This window comes from Engraulis encrasicolus, chromosome 19 (genome assembly GCF_034702125.1).
Source record: "Engraulis encrasicolus isolate BLACKSEA-1 chromosome 19, IST_EnEncr_1.0, whole genome shotgun sequence".
Taxonomy (NCBI): domain Eukaryota; kingdom Metazoa; phylum Chordata; class Actinopteri; order Clupeiformes; family Engraulidae; genus Engraulis; species Engraulis encrasicolus.
In genome coordinates, this window is record NC_085875.1 from 54,867 (window position 1) to 73,987 (window position 19,121).

Genomic DNA, 19,121 nt, shown 5'->3' on the forward strand with positions numbered 1-19,121 from the left:
TCATGCATAATCCAGCAAGACTATATTACATTGCATTGCAGAGCTCAACAATAGACTTCTAGAATGCTTGCTCGCACCTGCTCGTTAAGAATGGAATCTTGAGACAGTGACAGTTGAAATGGAATCCTTCACTGGCTGCACCTGTTGTGATTGACTGAAAGACACTTAGTATTGAGCCTTTAACAGGGGAGAAAATGAGAATGAGTTTTTTGTCTTTACAACATCGTTGTAAAAAAACTAAAAGGAGTTGGCACGTGTCCTTTTCACAGATCGGAGTCATGCTTGTGATCTCTCTAACAGTCTTTGAATGAAGTTTATAGGTTAAAATTTTCAGGCACAAATGGACCTCCGTGTGGGACATGCGCTGATCTCTTGAAAAATGCACTTTTCGAAAGAATGGGATTCTCCATAGAGCCAGGCCTGTTTTTTTTACAAACCTGCCATTTAAAAAGTATTGGGAGTTGGGAGATGAAACTTTCACAATTTGGAGACATCCCATAGAGCTCGCTAACAACGCGTCAAATAAACTTCTAGGTGAAAGTGTTGATGTTTTATGACCGAAAAAGCCTCCTACACTCTAATCTCTAGAGTGGCGGAACTTTGGTTCATGAAGGTTCCACCATAGTTTTCAATGGAGACCCAGGCTTTAACAAAATCGCCAAAAACGGGAAAACGACAAGAGACACGGAGAAGCCTATAACGAGACGCGATCTCCAAGCCGAGCCGGTCGTTTTAGTGTTTGAACGGTGTCTCTATCTCGAAAGGCCTAGGAGGAGATCCATTTTCTATTTTTACTGCTGCCCTGCACAAGAACGATAATAAGAAACAGGACTTAGAGATTACTATAATCGGGCCTTGCTCTGCAAGAGCTCTGCTCTTGCTCCGCAAGCCCGCTTAATAAATAATAAGAAACAGGACTTAGAGATTACTATAAACGGGCCTTGCTCTGCAAGGGCCATGCTCTGCATGGTCCTTGCTCCGCAAGCCCGCTTAATAATAATAATAATAGAAAGATCGATCTTTGGATGGATGAATCGATTATCGGAAATTAATGTGTGAATCGATTTAAAATCGATTCATCGATTTTTTCAACACAGCTCTACTTGCCGTCCTTGCATTCAAAATTAGAAGGCGGGGACAATAACTTCTCATAATTTCATCAGCCAACAAATCATCTATTTTCTTCTCCCCTTAAAACTCGTCACTCCATCCCAACTCAAAGTTACTCGTCTTCGCTGTTAAAAGAAGAAGCGATGGCATTTGTCTCAAAAATGAAAAAACTATAGCTATGGTTTGTTTGATGATATTACATCACATGGCATTTGGGGTTCGTGTTTTTTTTTAAAAGTCAAGACCACTAGTCTACTCTGAAATGTATTTGATTCTATTCTATTGCTTTGCACACTAAATGCGCCATGTTAACGTGTTAATGCAGACAAAAGTTCTTCTATTAGGCCGCCTATAACTTTGACGCAGATGAAATAACAACAATGCTGCACAACGCAACTGGCATTTCCGAAAGCTGTGTAGATGTCTCTGGCAGGCCGCGGGGAGGTTGCACTGTGCATAAAATTAATCCATGAATAGTTTAAAGTGAAAATTGCACTACTGCCAGGAACAGCCCCGTGCGTATGTTGAAGAGAGCTACCCGACGCGGTTGAGAATATAGGGATGGTCCTCCATAAAAGATCGATCCACAAAGTTTTGGATCGATATCAGATTTTTCCAACGTGAATCGATATTGGATCGTGAATCGATTTTTTGAACACAGCCTTAGTACTGACTGGACTGAGGACACCATCAGGAATGCCTGTGTCTGTGGCGCCCACCTTATATCTGAAGTTATCGTGACTATCCATTTTCTTATTTCGCAAAAAAACACCTGGCTAGTTTTGTTACAAATGTGAGTAAATGGTCGATTCTGCTCCAGCAATGCAGCCCGATTACATCACATCTGTGTACAAACAGTTAAGGGGTCTACAGTATTAGTGTATAAACATCCTTCACCATATGATCTTCGTCTTCCACCTGCTGGCCATCCTATAAAGGGGTAGACACAAGAGGTAAATAAATAAAGGGATGAAACAAACAATCACGGGACAAAAGGATAGTTTTATACAGGTATTATAACCAAACACAGACAAAATGAGTAGTCAGTCACTATTAAAACCAACCTCGGCAAAGGCCATCCTCTTGTTTAGCTGGCTGATGACATATCTTCCTGCTGCTTCCCAAGGCTCGCTCTTCTCCCTCTCCCTCTTCAGCTGTGCGGTCTCTTTCTTCAACTGTGCGATCTCCTCCCTCAGGTCATGGGTTTGCTGCTCAAACTCGTGCTCCAGCTGCTCTCTCTGCTCCTGTAATGCATCACGGCAGGTAATTCAAACTCACTCCAGAACCTTCCTTTGGACTTCATTCTGCCATAACATACCGCCACTTATATAGCTACAAAAATTAACAATTTAGTTTGCATTACATCTTACATTATATTTTATTGCAATGTTCCATTATTGAATTGCTATGTGTTTGGTAAATGGCTAAATAACTAACTCCATGTCCCATTTCCTCAGACCTTCAGTTTAGCACTCAGGGCCTGCTGGTGTTCCACACAGGCTTTCTGTTTCTCCTCCTCCTTCTTGGTCTCCAGCCGCATGATACTCTCATCGCTCTTCTTCTTCAACTCGCGCAGTTCTTGCTGCAGTATCGCCATGCGACGCTTCAAAAGCCCTTCACGCTGCTCTGCGTCCTCCCTCCTGACCCTATGTTCTGGGGGGAAGGGTTGCAGAAATTTAGAGGGCTGGAGATGGTCTTTTTTCACTTGAAAGATGCTGTAAGAAAAAAATATCAAAAGACGTGATTAAGCTAATATGACTCATTTTCACTATACTTTTTCTTTTTTTTGTACACATCATATTGTACATGACTCCAGAATGATTCAGTTCAATGTAGTAGTAAACTGGCAAGGCCTCTAGAGATCTTCTGCAGTTGTTATCATAGCTTGTAATACACCATATGAAAGATTGGTGTGTGAAGTACACGGATATTACCACATACAGCAGTGTTTCCCAACCTTTTTTGAGCCAGGGCACACTTTTTCCATTCAAAAAATCTCGCGGCACACCACCAACCAAAAATGATGAAATAATGACAACAAATTATAGTAGCCGCCTATTAACAATATAGTCAGTCTTATAAAAGTGTCTTGTATAGCAATCAAATAAACACAAAATGTATTTTTTAAAATCAGCTTTTATATTTCATCTTTCAAATAAAGAGTGCACTTAACGTGTCCACTTCTTAAGGAAGCTATAAACTTCAAAGTAGGCCTAGGTCTACTATTTACAAATTGGTATTCTGTCCAAAAGCATTCTATTAGCAGGAATACAGAAAATACTGCTTATTCTGACAGTAGCAATGATATTTAGGAAAGATTTCACTGTTATAATATGAATATGCATGTATAAATATCAATCTCTGATCAATGCCTTGCAAAATGTTTCCTCTGATTGCGTCTCCATTCACAAAACGCACATTGGCCAGGAGTTGCGCATGTCCAGTTGCGCAGCCCCGTCAAGTTGCAACACAAATTTCTCACGGATACAAATCTTTCCCAAAACCACACTTTCGATGTCAGCAGACATGTCATCAATGTCTGAAATTTGTGTTATTTGAGAGAGGGACTTTGGCTATTTCTTTAACCGCTTCAGGTCCTAGCATCTCATTTACAATGGCTTTGCAGGCAGGTAGCGTCTCTGCCACTGTGTGACTTTTTTTTATTTAGCTACAAGTTTAGCTAGCTAGCTTTAAGGGCTCTCTCGTTTACCTTTTTCCTTCATAAATATTGCTTGGTTCTCTGTCTGCTTACGCAGGCCAGCAAAATCGTACGCACTCTTGTTTTGTGAAGGGTGTTTCGTTTACATACCAAGCACAATGGAATCGGTGCCGTTGCATCCCACGTACAAGTACTGGTAGTCCTAAATCCAAATGAAATGTAACTCTATTGTATTGACTCGAGCTCGCGGTTTTTATTGCCTTCTTTTGACAGCTACTACAATGCAATTCGCTACCTGCTGCTGCCACCTAGTGATAAGGAATTATTACATGATTAGGACGCCAGTCAACAGTAGACACTACTGGGTGACATATTGGCATTATTTGCTGATAATAATGAATTCGGTTTTTTTTTTGTTTTTTTTAAACAAGAATTTTCCACGGCACACCTGACGATCTCTCACGGCACACTAGTGTGCCGCGGCACAGTGGTTGGGAAACACTGACATACAGTATTTGGTGCATCCAATTGCATAGCAACGGCTGCAAAGCATTTTCCTTAGCAACCAGCATCAATGATACCGTGTCTTGGGGATTCCACTGTTATGATGTCTGAATCCTGACAATTTGTCCAAAATGCCATATGTTTTTTTTTTAACCTTCAAGATGTCCTTAATAATAATTCGAGGTAATATTCTCACTACGCATTTTTAATTGTATTTTACATCACACAAAAAACTACTTCAAATTTCAGGATCAATACTATTTGCAATTACGGGATCAGCAATGGGTTCCCCAGTGGCGCCCAATTACGCCAACTTGTTTATGGGGAAATTTGAGGTTGATTTTGTGTATGTAATTTTTGATTTATTGATGATATATTCTTCGTGTGGAGTGGTACTGAAACAGCTCTCCAAGAGTTCTACAATTATATAAAATACCAGACTAACAACCATTAAATTCACCATGGAGTTTGATCGCAATGAAATTGCATTCCTCAACGTTCTTGTAAGGAGGTGGAGTGATACTGACAGTTTGCAGACGGGATTGTACAGAAAACAAACAGATAGAAACACTTTCTTGCAATATGACAGTTACCATCTACCTGCACTAAAGAGGTCGCTACCTTACAGGCAATTGTTGCGCATCAAGCGCATCTGCAGCTCTGAGGAGTCCTTTGAGATGCATGAGCAGGCGCTGTGTGAGAGGTTTAAAACCCGTGGCTACAAGGAAAATAATTTATCGCAACAATTGGACAAAGTTCGTAAGGTGCCTAGAACACAACTGTTAAGCCCTAGCACTAAGGTAAAGTCAGAAGGAGTGGCCATGGTCTCCACTTATAGCCCGATATCACAGTCATTTAAACATGTCATTGAGAAATATTGGCACATCCTTGAGCGATCCACAGGTTTCATCAGTTTCAGACACGCCCGCAATATTTTTATAAAAGGTCATCCAGTCTCAGAGACATTAGTGAAAACTCTACCCAAAAGACCCACGTCACATTTTGTATCTGTTGTATCTAACGGTAATGTTCCGTGCCATAATTGTGTACAGTGTCACAATGTTGAAACCAAAGTCTATCACTCATCCTAAGACGGGGCGGAACTTTTCTGTTAGGGGAAGAATCACATGCAGAACGCAGTTTGTTGTATATGTTTTGAAGTGTCCTTGTAATCTCATGTATGTTGGTAAAACTAAACGAGAACTTAAAACAAGAATATGTGAGCATTAAGTGCGCCATAAGAAACAGAGACGAGAAGTCCTCAGTGGCGCGCCACTTTTACGAACTTAAACATGATGTGAGTGACCTGAAATTTTGCGGGGTGGAGACAGTAGCGATGCCTAGAAGGGGCGGGGATAGGGATAGGCTACTTCTTCAAAGGGAATGCACTTGGATACACCAACTAGACACAATGATGCCAAATGGACTAAATGAAGGAATTGTTTTGAGTTGTTTTTTGTGATGTATTTTTGGTTTGGTTTCACAAATAAGATGTAAAAATGTAAAAAAGAAAAAAGAAAAAGTTTTATGTCCAAACGGTTTCATGTAACAATGTTGATTGGTTGAAAAGCGATGGGTGGACACTTGGGGCTTTGATTATATTGTGTGCACCTGCTGGATGAAATGTTTGCCCGACACTGAAGAAGGTTAACCCCGAAACGTCTGACGGGCAATAAACCACAAAACTTGGAGTGCTCTCCTGCTCTTTATTTTTATTTCTATTTTTATTATTTTTATATTCTCGAGGAATGAGCACCCAGTTGTTCACTTTGTTTGAGTTGAGTGTGTTACACCCCTTAGTTTAATTGTACATCACCCCACAATGCTCCAGACGTTTCAGCTCTATATAGTAGTAAACTGACAAGGCCTCTGGAGCCATTCTACGATTGGCTAGCATAGCTTGTTGTATACCATATAAAAGCTTGGCGTGTCTAGTGTATGGATCATATATTTGGTGTACCTATTTGCTTAGCAAGGGTTCCTAGGCAAAGCATTTTCCTTAGCAATCAAAATCAGTGCTACAGTACAGATGTACACTCACCTGCTACTTCATTAGGTACACCTTGCTAGTGCTGGGCAGGGCTAAGGAAATAGGTACACCACATATCTGTGTACTTCACACAAAAATGGGGTAATATAGGTATTGGAAATGATACATTTTCTGATCCCTTAAAATCAAGGCAGTATTTTAGGGTTTGAACATTGTTTCTCTGATGCCACCGTATTAAAAGACAGATGATTTAGGCGGAAATGAGTCTCTGAGTCGATGTTTGAAGAGCTACAGGGTGATGCTCAACCAAAATGTTCACAAAAGGACTTGAATGAAAGCTCAGTCTCCTCTTCTCTATTATACCAAACATGACAAAATAAAATATCCCCATATGTCTTTAACAAAGGCCAGTAGAAACATATGTATGCACCCATCTTAAAAATGTTTGGGTTGTCACTTTAACCCTCTGGTTCTGTTACGGTCAAAAATGACCGTTTTGAAACTTCATTCTTAAATAACTTCTCTATTTTTCATCATATCCTCCAGCTTACCTATTCAAATGGTCAAAATGAAATATAATGAAATTCCTAAAGAATTCTGGAAGATACACCAACTTGTTACATTCATGGTGTTTCGGTCAAAAATGACCGGACCATTAATTTACATCTCCCAAAGTTATATACAGTTTATATTACATTCATTTTACCCTCATATTCTTTTTGTTAGGCTTTTCAGAATGCAACCATATGTCTCACATTAGTATAGATGTTTACAGTTAGTTGAAATACTTGAAAAAAGTAAAGGTGTTCCAAACGGCCTGAAAGCCTTTGAGAGGCCCTAGACTCCAGAGGGTTAATAAAACGAATTGGTGCAAGATAAGAAAAAAGTCTACAAATCACTAAAACAAAGCAGAAATATAGCTGCAAGCAGCAATGCGGGGCCAAGCAGTAAACTTGCCAAAGTTGCCATGGCAACAGAAGGAACTGCAGCGCCCCCTTTGGCCCAAATCTCGCCAATGTTGGGGTGCATTCCTTGGAGGGGAAAATGGGGAGAGAGACGGGGAGGGTAGGCAAAGGAGGCTGGGAATCAAACCCGGGTCAGCCGCATGATAGACGAGTGCCCTACCGGTTGGCCATGGCAGGGCCTGTGCTGCCCTTGATTTATATTGAGTAACACATTTCCATTCCCTCTCAAATTAGTCTATAAAATATCAGCAAGTCATTTCTATACTTGAGAGGCTTGCTTTTTGGACAGCAATTATAATCCTCTGTGATCATTCTATTTAGTAAAATTGTTTATATGACATACAATATTATGGAAAAGAATCGGGAGCCTACTGAAAATAGATATGTCCTTGAAATCCTAAACATAAGAATCCTATAGGCTGCAATGTAATGTTGGCCAGCCTTTTGAGAGACTGGTCTGAGGAATTGGTGTATATGTCACCGGGGTGACTACACACAATGGGGCGGAACTAATATGTGTTCCCCGTTTCCTTTAGGGAGCGGTTTCGGTGTAGCCATCCGGAACAAAGATGGCGGCTCACTGTCCCAAAATGTAAACACGGCAGCCAGCCTAGCAAGGCTAATGGTTTATAATCGTGCCCTGTTAATTCATTATTGTCCCAATGCAGCCCAGCTGGACAGGGGAAGAAAATTCGCTCCAACGATTGGTGTGTTTGAGAGGGGGAGCTGTAGCGAAGGGGAGTAGAGTTGCCCAGCTGGGACTCGAACCCAGACCTTTTGAGGTAGTAAACCGGGGCTCTGACCGCTACACCAAAGAGCCAGGCTCGTTGGCATGTTAGTCAGAACACACCCACAACCCTAGTGATGGTCACTCCATCACACTGCCTTCCCCTTCGGGAAGCGCACCCGTGCACTTCACACACTCATGGTGTACCTCACGCATCTGCCCATCATGCTTCTCCCATCCAGTGTGCCCCGTCATCAATGCTTCACCCATCACTGGGGTACCTCACACCGGGGTCACCAATCCTGGGGGTCCCTCACATGGAATTACGGCTCACACACAATGGGTACGCTTCCGATGGCCTCACGGTACCATCCCACTTCTGACACCATTTTGTAGCGAAGGGGAGTAGAGTTGCCCAGCTGGGACTCGAACCCAGACCTTTTGAGGTAGTAAACCGGGGCTCTGACCGCTACACCAAAGAGCCAGGCTCGTTGGCATGTTAGTCAGAACACACCCACAACCCTAGTGATGGTCACTCCATCACAGGAGCATTATATATGCTGGAGATGCGTCTTGTTTGAGAGACGACCGGGGAGCCGGACACCACACGGGCTGTGCTTGCAGAGAGGACGGACGACCGGAGAAGACTGCCGAGACGGACAACGGACACAAGAAACCGGGCCTCACGAAGGAGAAGTGGGAGAATATCGACAGCTAAGTAGACTACCCCTGGAGCTGGGTTGTTGATGTGTCGCTACCAACTGTTAGCTTCGGTGCTAGCCGAGTGGTAGTTGGCTGCTGGGGCTGGTATTCGTGCATCTTTCACCTATTGTGTTCATCCGAAATGTGCATACGAGTTGAGTTTCACGGATTGCAGTGCTGAGAGTTTGAGTTTGTCACGGATTGCAGTGTTGTGTATTTTTGCACCGAATACAGCCTCCAGTAGCCTTTCTCTCGGACCGTCACCGAAGCTGCCCCTGCCGAGCCCTTGGACGAGACGAGACCTTCGGGCGGTTGCAGTTCGGCTGGCGGGAGGGAGGAGCAACGACGACAGCAACGCTAAGTGTCCCCTTTTTCGAGCACTATTATCAGTATACCCTTCAGTTGTGCTGGCTACCTGTTTGCATGATAATTGGGCTGCTTTGTTTTTGAACCCTATTGCCCTGAGCTTGCTGTGCCTTGAATTGTTTGTCAGGACAACCTTTGTAAATCTCACCAGTGTGATCTGCCGTGGTGCTTCCCTTCACTTAGCAGCAGCCCCAGGTGCGCCAGCCGCTATCCCCCCCCCCCCCCCCCGGGACCTTGAGTTCCATGCCCGGACTACTGATGACTAGCCTGCTCCTGTTTACTAGTTCGACTGTGTCCTACGCTGACCCAACGCTGTCCAGCCACTGACGAGCCCTCCCCCACCACCGGACGAGCCGTGCCGCCGCTGTCCAGCCACTGACGAGGTCCCCGCCGGAAGAGTTGTGCCCGCCACCACGCCAACGCTGTCCAGCCACTGACGAGGCCCCCACCGGACGAGCCGCGCCGCCGCTGCCCAACGCCGTCCATCCACTGACGAGGCCCCCGCCGGAAGAGTGTGCCCGCCACTACGCCAACGCTGTCCAGCCACTGACGAGGTCCCCGCCGGAAGAGTTGTGCCCGCCACCACGCCAACGCTGTCCAGCCACTGACGAGGCCCCCGCCGGACGAGCCGCGCCGCCGCTGCCCAACGCCGTCCATCCACTGACGAGGTCCCCGCCGGAAGAGTGTGCCCACCACTACGCCAACGCTGTCCAGCCACTGACGAGGCCCCCGCCGGACGAGCCGCGCCGCCGCTGCCCAACGCCGTCCATCCACTGACGAGGTCCCCGCCGGAAGAGTGGTGCCCGCCACCACGCCAACGCTGTCCAGCCACTGACGAGCCCTCCCCCACCACCGGACGAGCCGCGCCGCCGCTGCCCAACGCCGTCCATCCACTGACGAGGTCCCCGCCGGACGAGCCGTGCCGCCACTACGCCCACGCTGCCCAGCCACTGACGAGGTCCCCGCCGGACGAGCCGTGCCGCCGCGACCCCAACGCTGTCCGGCCACTGACGAGGTCCCCGCCCGACGAGCCGTGTCCTCCACTATCCCCCAACGCTGTCCAGCCACCGACGAGGTCCCCGCTGGACGAGCCGTTCCCGCTGCTACCCCCGACGCTGTCGTGCCACTGACGAGACCCCCGCCTGGCGAGCCACCCTCGCTGCCGCCCCAGTGACTCTCAGCTTCCCCCCCCCCCCCGGTCTCCACCTTCCAGGGCCCTGACGATAGAGTTTCCCCCTTTTCCCTTTAGTATAACTTTTATCCCCCAATAAATTTGTTCTTAACTTTATCCCTTGTCTTGGCGTGTTGTGTGGTGTGTTGTGTTCCCTGGTGCAGAACGGGTTTAGTGGGCCTTGAGCGCCCCCCCCCTCTTGGTCACATATACAGAAGTAAGTGTGTGTGTGTGTGTGTGTGTGTGTGTGTGTGTGTGTGTGTGTGTGTGTGTGTGTGTGTGTGTGTGTGTGTGTCACAGCACGAAAAGGGGGATTTGTGACAATGAACTCGTCCCTAATCGTCCACGGACTTGCCTAACTTTCGTCTGATTTTGAGCGCTTGAGAGAATCAAAATTAACAGTTTTGGTGACACTCAACTCGCCCGGAAGCGAATCGCGAGCCGCGGGCAGGTCTCACAGCAGGGTGTTAATGGCCCAACGATTACCACATGAAAGGCAATGACAGCCAGCCCAGAACGCGGACTAGCCTTTCTCTTATTGGACGAAAAAGACACGTGGCTCAAAGTAAAAGAGCTGCGCTATTGGTTAGCAGGGTCGGCAGCTACGAGCTTCTATTGGCCACGTTGGATTCATTTATGCAGACCGTATACAGTAGGTCCGTATAATTATGCAAAAATTATTATTACTAATATGCCTAGGTTTATTTTACTTAGTATATTCACATCATTATAGGCTGCACTGTGATGGGGCTTTAGCATGCATGCATGATGTGAATTTATTGATAAAATGAAAATGAATGAAATGAAAATGATTTTTTTTACGCTTTTAATATCACACCAAACAATGTACACACACTTTGACAAGAACCATGCAACTACACACATACCCTGCAAACAGTATACTCTATATGCAGTGATGTACACAGCACTCAGGTCACAAATGTACAACTAGGAAACATTTCATTACCGACAGATTAGGTTTGGGCAGGCTGTCATCATGCTTTAGCGTACGTATCGCACGCTAGTGCATTCAGCGTGTTGGTGCGACGCATTTTGAATTTAAAGCGTGCTCCTCAACGCACCGGTAAAGCGCTTTCATGCACTTTTGACAAGTGACGAGGTTTGCGCAGTTTTCCCGCCGTGTCGGCGATTTTGTTTTGTCACAGCGCATTTCTGTTACTAAACGCAAATATGCTTTGCTCACCACCCCTAAACCTAACCTGTCAGTGAAGTAATGTTTCTGCTGCTTTACTTTTGCCAATTACAGCGAGATTAGGCGAATTTCTACCTAAATTGTGCCTAAACCAAAACCATCCCTAAACCGAACCTGTCACAGGGCGTTGTGGAGCACGACTTAACTTGAAAATGCGTATTGGACACACGCGATAGTGGGTTCAAATCAGCGTGTCATAGATACGCCTAGCCTATGCATGATGTTTGGGAAGGGCACAATTCATAAAACTCAGAAACATACAATGCTTTTTCAAAAAAGGGTTCCATGTTCCCCACTGCATCCAAGTAGACTGCTGCCACACTGCTAAGAGCAGGTTGTTGTTACACCTCTGACAGGTTAGGTTTAAGGATAGTTTTAGTCAGGGCACATACAAAAATGGATTTGAGTAAAAGTTGTCAATTCATAGTAAATACGTGGTAAATATGAAAGTAAGAGGAAAAAATAGTACAGGTACTGCCTTTTAATACAGACTATACAGGTATGTACAACATTATAAACATTGCTGTTGATTTCATGTTCTTCAGCCGCCAATCATGCCAGAAGGGTCTACTGAAGGTCTCTGGTCACTGTGTCCTCGTCATACTGCAACAGGCACTCAGTCTCACTTCTGGGAGCTGTAGAAACAACAAATAAATTAATACTTCACCATGCACCTCATATTGACATAGCAAATATATCAATAAGCAAGTCATACTGAGCCCAACAGGGATAATCTTACACTATTTTTGTCTTCTATGGTCTCATGCACTATGTCTCCCTGCCAGGATATGTAGGATGTAAGAAAATAAATCAAAACATAGCAATGCACAGCATTGACAACTTATCTATAAAGTAGCACAAGTCATATTGCCAATGTAGGCCAGGGATGGGGAACTATGTCTTGAGGGCCGTTTGCGACCCTTGAGGCCGTTTTATCTGGTCCCCGATATAATTTTAATGTTATTCAGCTTCACATAAAATGACATATTTTGTAAAGGAACCTTAGAAAATACATTTGCAATACAATTAAGTTATATTCAGGGAAGCTGAAGAAGGTGGTGTTTGTTTAAATGTGGCTGCCTTCAATATAGGTCTAAAGTGAAGGGGGAAATCCTGGTTTGTGTTCATAGTACGGCCCTTTGAGGACTTTTAAGGCCCCTCGGATGAATTTGAATTGGCCCTTCGAATGAGAAAGGTTCCCCACCACTGACGTAGGCTATAGGTTAAGCTTACCCTCTTTCACTCCTCTGTGGAGAGACTGTGCTTATTTCAGGTTGGCTTCCAGAGGCGTCTGAAGCACAGCACACAGGATTGCAGGACACAGCATCCTGCAGGACACTACAAAAAACAAGGGGAATGAATAAATGACCTGCCCAGTTATTAAACAAATGAAAATTGATGTGCCAGAGCTGTGGTAAAAGTAACCTTGGGTCCAAATCATCTAGGCCTAGGGTGTGTGTGTGTGTGTGTGTGGTAAATCCAGTGTTCACATTATTCAGATATGAGAATTAATTCATTCATTCATTTTAACTGACATCAGTACATACCCATATCAGTGCCATTTCACCCTGCCAAGACACTGGACCTGGGTCTATTGGAGCTCTCTGCTCAGGGTGTCCTCGTCATACTGCAGCAGGCACTCTGTTGTTTCTATAGTTCCTAGAAGCGAGACAAATAAATAAATAAATACTTCGCCATGCACCTCATATTGACATAGCAAATATGTCAATAAGCAAGACCTATTGAGCCCAACAGGGATAATCTTACACTATATCAGTTTTCTGTGGTCTCTTGTAAGATTGGCCCATCACCATTCTGCAGGACACTACCGTCTCCCTGCCAGGATCTGCAGGATGTAAGAAAATGAATCAAAACATAGCAATGCACAGCATTGACAACTTATCTGTAAAGTAGCACAAGTCATATTGACAATGTAGGCCAGGGGTGGGGAACCTATGTCTCTAGGGCCGATGGCGACCCTTGAGGCAGTTTTATCTGGCCCCCCGATATAATTTTAATGCTATTCAGCTTCACATGAAATATGACATATTTTGTAAAGGAATCTTATAAAATACATTTGCAAAACAATTAAGTTATATTCAGGGAACCTGAAGATGGTGGTGTTTGTTTAAATGTGGCTGCCTTCAATATAGGCCTAAAGTGAAAGGGAAAATCCTGGTTTGTGTTCATAGTACGGCCCTTGGAGGACTTTTACGGCCCTCGGATGAATTTGAAGTGGCCCTTCGAATAAGAAAGGTTCCCCGACCCTGACGTAGGCTATAGGTTAAGCTTACCCTCTTTCACTCTTCTGTGGTGAGACTGTGCCCATTTAGGGGTTGACCTCCACACGCGTCTGTAGCACAGCACACAGGATTGCAGGACACAGCATCCTGCAGGACACTTCAAAAAACAAGGGGAACGAATAAATGACCTGTCCAGTTCTATAAAAAAGAATACCCAGAAAAAGAACACCCTGTTGTTTCTACAGCTCCTAGAAGCGAGACAAATAAATTAAATAATTCGCCATGCACCTCATATTGACATAGCAAATGTATCAATGAGCAAGTCATATTGGTCACAAAGAAGTTAATCTTACATTCTTTCAGTCTTCTATGGCGAGTTAGGCCTTCAGGTGACTCGTCTTCGCCATATTATGAGACAGCAGCCTGTGAAAACATGGCAAATAGAATAACCCATTAACCTTGGGTCCTAATATAATACATGGACATAAACTAGCCTACATTATTTAGACAAGGTCAGTAGACCTCCACGTGAAACAATAAGAAAAAGTGACCATACATAATTTAAATTTCTTGAAGAGGCCATCTACACTTATTTGTGCAACAAGTGCTGTTTTGAGGACCCATACTTTTTAAGGACAGGTTGCCTACTGTTGCAAATGCCAGGGTATTTCACATTGATTTCGGGGTGGCGTGCTCTATTAACTTGACCACTCTGGTCGACATTGAGCTCGCGCTGATACATTGGGCTCGCGTTACTGAGAGCTGCCGCCAGAACTACTCAAGGTTAGCTGTCATAATATAGAACGCAACAAGGAAGAATCGGTCGGTTTGGTGAAAGGGCAAGGTGTTTCAAAGTAGCATGGAACTAAATTATATCCCACCTTTGACTTGATTTTACGCAGGTGGGTCTTGGAACCCCTGTGTGACTGCCTAGGTTTCAGGATAGAGAAAGTAAAACAAAAATCATTGAGTAAAATCGATGGGGGACAAATTGTAGCTTTTGTAGACTACGTCGCCACTTGAGGAAAAATAGCTTAACTACAGGGACGTTAGCTACTCGATACATAGTAGTGACGCTACGACCAAGCTACTAGAGAATATAATTAAACTAGTCGCTTCGCTACTGCCCAGCACTGAAAACCAAGGGAGATAGATGGACACTCCCAACTGAGATCGCTCCCGGACGTGTAGTCCCAGGTGTTTCTATCACTCCCGGACGTGTAGTCCCACCGATTATATTTCACGTATTATCATACACTGCCACATACAAGCAATTTAGGGTTAGATTTAGGGTTAGGGTTAGAAACAAAAAACTAACATCAAAAAGATAACTAGCTCCGTTATATGGCGGTGGGATCGATAGTCTGGCTAGTGGGAGCGGGCCGACCGGGGAGCGTCCTGCGTTGGGAGCGACAATCACGGAATCGAAAACCAACATACCCAGACGGCACACCAGTCTTGCCAACGTGGCCTAGATGCATTTTTGCCGCTGTAAAATACATTGGCAAGGCGTCTAAGCGTTAGTTCATCAGCGAAATGCCGGGCAGACGTGAAAAATGAGCAGTGCCCGGCATCTAGTTGATGAGCTAACGCAATAGCATGCTAACGGTAGCCTTTGTCTATCTTTAGGCAGGGGAAAGGCAACTGAGAACGAGCAATGTCAAACAATTTACCATCAACAAGTATACTTAACACATTCACTGTTTCACCACAGGATTTTGTCATTACGATGCTCGCAAGTCATCAGAATTTACTAGCGTACAGCAGCAACTAGTGTAGTCACATTGAGGGGACTTGAGCTACCAGCTATGTAAAGCGGCTGTGCTACAACTTAGCAATGGCGGATCTGTGTTCAGAGGAGCTATTCAATCGCTCTTGAGTACTGAAACTTTAAACCACAGTTGAGTAAAATGTACTTACATGTATGTGAAGCCCATTTTCCGTTGGTATGTGAGGAACTTTCCCCCCATATCACCAAGAAACTTGTAACAGTGAAACCACACAGACAGCGCGTGGTTCTGTTCAATCAGGAAGGTGTTTTTGGCCGCGGTTGATGGCTTCTTTCTTTGTGGCTTGTGTGTGGAATTCGCATTGTGCCAATTAGTTTTACTGCCACCTAAAGGCTTGGTGTAGAACTAATTTAACCAGAGACGGTCTATTTTCAACTAACTTGAACAATCCTTGCTTTAGTTCAGAATACCATTTAAAAACCAGAGTGGCCAAGCACATTGATGTATTTCCTCACAAGCAGTTGAGGAACCTTTTTAATTCGAAGGGTCACTTCAAAATGTATGTCCAAGAAAGATCATTCAGATGATTCTATTTTGATTGCCTATTCTGTAGGTTCATTTAAATGTTTATAGCACAGATCGAATTGTTTGATCAACTTAATTTCTGAGCTTATAGTATCATAATAAAATGTACTGACAGCAAAGCTGTGGCTAGTAGAAAGGTTTAATACAGGGGTGGGGAACCTTTTTAATTCGAGGGGCCACTTCAAATTCCTACCATGGTCATAAAATCCTCCGGGGGCCGTACTATGAACACAAATCAGGATTTCCCCATAAAATTTAGGCCTATATAGACACCTTTAGGCCTATATAGACATATAGACATCTTTAAAGGTAGACACCTTTAAAACAGTCCCCACCTTTTCTAGGTCCCCTGAATATAACTTAATTGCATTGGAAATGTAATTTCTAAGATTCCTTTAGGCCTGCAAAATATGTCATAGGCCTATTTCATGTGAAGTTGCAAAACATTATAATGATATCAGGGGCCAGATAAAACGGCCTCAAGGGCCCTCGAGACATAGGTTCCCTACCCCTGGTTTAATGGTTAGTGATTCTGAAAAACACCACTGGGCAGCGTGAAAAAACATACACACAGACACACAGACACACGCACACACACACACACACATTTTAGTAAAAGGCCAAAAAATGCCCTAGGGCCCCCAACAATCCTGTTGCCTAGGGACCCCAAAATCCTAGAAACAGGCCTGCCGGCCCCCCACTCCCTCCCACCCACCTGAGCTCACCCCACCCCACCCCACTTGAAATTGACTGGGGCAGCTCCCGACCTGATCACTGGCATTTACATATTAAAGGCTCTTCTAAGAAGGGGATGGGAGGGGGGCATGGGGGAGCCGCAAATGCTGTGGCTTGAGGTATGAGGCAATTTAAGGTGCAAAACTCATCCACAAATTCCTCTTTTCGTGCAGTGTGTGTGTGTGTGTGTGTGTGTGTGTGTGAGAGACAGAGGAACCGAGAGAACAACAATGGTCTCTCTCTCTCTCTCTCTCTCCCTCCCTCCTTCCCTCTCTCTCCCTCTCCCCCTCCCTCTCCCTCTCCCTCTCCCTCTGTCTGTGTGTGTGTGGGGTGGGGGTGGGGGGGTATGTGCAGGGGCTGGGGCAGTGGGGCTTTGGTTGACACTAGAGCAATAGCAGACTACGCACACACCTAAGCTCTCGTCTCTTGTGTGTCCAGAGACCCCCTGCCGAGAATGGTGTCAGTGAACGTGCGCAGGTGCCGTTGGCAAAGGGGACAGAGAGATGAGAAAAATCCCTTCATTCTTTCCACAATTTTGAATGGCTGCTGAGAGCTGATAGTTTTTTCAATCGTTACGAAAATCCATACCTGGGTGCAGCATAGTGTGAAGATGACCTGTGTACCAATATTTTGAAAATTGGGAGTACGGTTCAAAAGCTACAGGCAAAAATGTAGCTAAAATTTTGACCTGCTGGTGGCGCTACAGAGTTTGAGCTGGGGATCTGATTTTTTTTGTGGTAGGTCATGGGATGGACTACTATGTGTGTACAAAATCAGGCTAATTCAAGAAACGGTTGCTGAGATATGACCTCACTTCCTGTTTCACCACTTTTACGACAATTTTGATTGGCTCTCACGGCTAAACGATAAAAGATATCCAATATTCCTGAAGACCCCATGTGTAGCTCAGTCCAGAGATACTATATACCGAATTTCGGGTGAATTGGTCAAAAATTGCCGAAAAAATAGCATTTTTATTGAATTTTACAAAATTCAAAATGGCGGGAAAACTATCCTGGCGGAAAATGACGTCATAGGGTGCGTTGGATTCGTCTAGGCCCAAGGATTCCAGGGATACCAAATTTATGAAACTTGGCCCAGCGGTTCAAAAGTTACAAGCAGAAATGTACCTGCAACTTTGACCTGTTGGTGGCGCTAGAGCGTTGGGGCTGGGGACCTATAAATTGCTGTGGGTAATGCTGAGCCGGGCCCGAATGTGTGTGCCGATTTACAGCATTTTCCTACGTACGGTTCTATGGGCTGCCATAGACTTGCTAAGGAGAGGAAAGGTGACATAATAAGAATACCAGCTAAAACAGTAGGGGCCTTCGCCAGCTTCGCTGCTTGGCCCCTAATAACATTTAAATCACATTGTACATGTTTCAAATGGATGTCTAAAAAGTATTAATCACAAAATATGCAAAACAGATTTTTAATCAATGTATTATTACCTTTTTTGTGTAGGCGGTCAATTTTGACCGTTAACACCATGAACGTAACCATGTTTCTAACACAACCAGAGGGTTAACAGCTGATAACACTAACTAGCTGAAAATCCAGAAAGGTCATCATACAAAAACAGACATGTAGCGTTTCAAAAAATATAAGCAACCTTTGCCCCCCTGAGTAGTATGTAGATTAAAGGTACATTTTGTAATTGCTTAGCCAAGAAATCTAGATGGCCGTAGCGACCGCAAATTGAATTTGCTCTCGAGGGCAGTCTAGCCAACCCTAGTCGCTTTGCGAGGCTGAAACTCGAAAAGATGACCTGCCAATCAAATCGTGAGGAGCGAGATGGGTGGCCGGGCTACCTAGTGAAAACAGAATCGTACAAAACTTTCTAAGAAACATGGTGGCTGTCTGTGCTACTTCCTACATGAATGTTTTTGCTTAATTCAAAAAGCCTGAATGACTATAACTTCCGTGGCTGCTAAGGATTGATGTAAAAATGCACCATGAACTTATCTGACACAAATAGGTCACTCCACATTACCATTTGATCACTCGATGTTTTAAGTCAGGCTGTCAGGCTGGTGCCTGTCTCCATCGAGGGGGAGACAGTGGAGACAGTCTCCACATACAAGTACCTGGGTGTTCACCTGGACTCTAAACTGGACTGGTCTGCAAACTCACATGCACTGTACAAGAAAGGACAGAGCAGACTCTACTTTCTGAGAAAGCTGAGGTCTTTCAATGTCTGCAACAGACTCCTGCAGATGTTCTACCAGTCTGCCATGGCCAGTGTGCTCTCCTATGCTGTGGCATGCTGGGGTGGCAGCATTAGGAAGAGAGATGCTGGACGGCTTGACAGGCTGGTGAGGAAAGCAGGGTCTGTTGTCGGCACAGAACTGGACGCCCTCACAACCACTGCTGACAAGAGGACACTTAGCAGATTGGACTCTATTTTGGACAACTACGAGC

General features: G+C 44.7%; 1 long non-coding RNA gene across 2 annotated transcripts; it reads right to left on the reverse strand.

Annotated features, from left to right (window-relative positions):
• Positions 1–11,873: 11,873 nt before the first annotated feature.
• LOC134469926 (uncharacterized) lies at positions 11,874–16,092 on the reverse strand. Of its 2 annotated transcripts, none has more exons than XR_010039092.1 (7): positions 15,571–16,092; positions 14,004–14,073; positions 13,702–13,807; positions 13,175–13,253; positions 12,955–13,066; positions 12,641–12,745; positions 11,874–12,042 (listed from the first exon to the last, which is right to left on the reverse strand). It is a non-coding gene; the product is annotated as an uncharacterized LOC134469926 (long non-coding RNA). The 2 variants fall into 2 exon arrangements; XR_010039091.1 differs by lacking the exon at positions 15,571–16,092 and adding an exon at positions 14,532–14,654.
• Between the last annotated feature and the right edge of the window lie 3,029 nt (positions 16,093–19,121).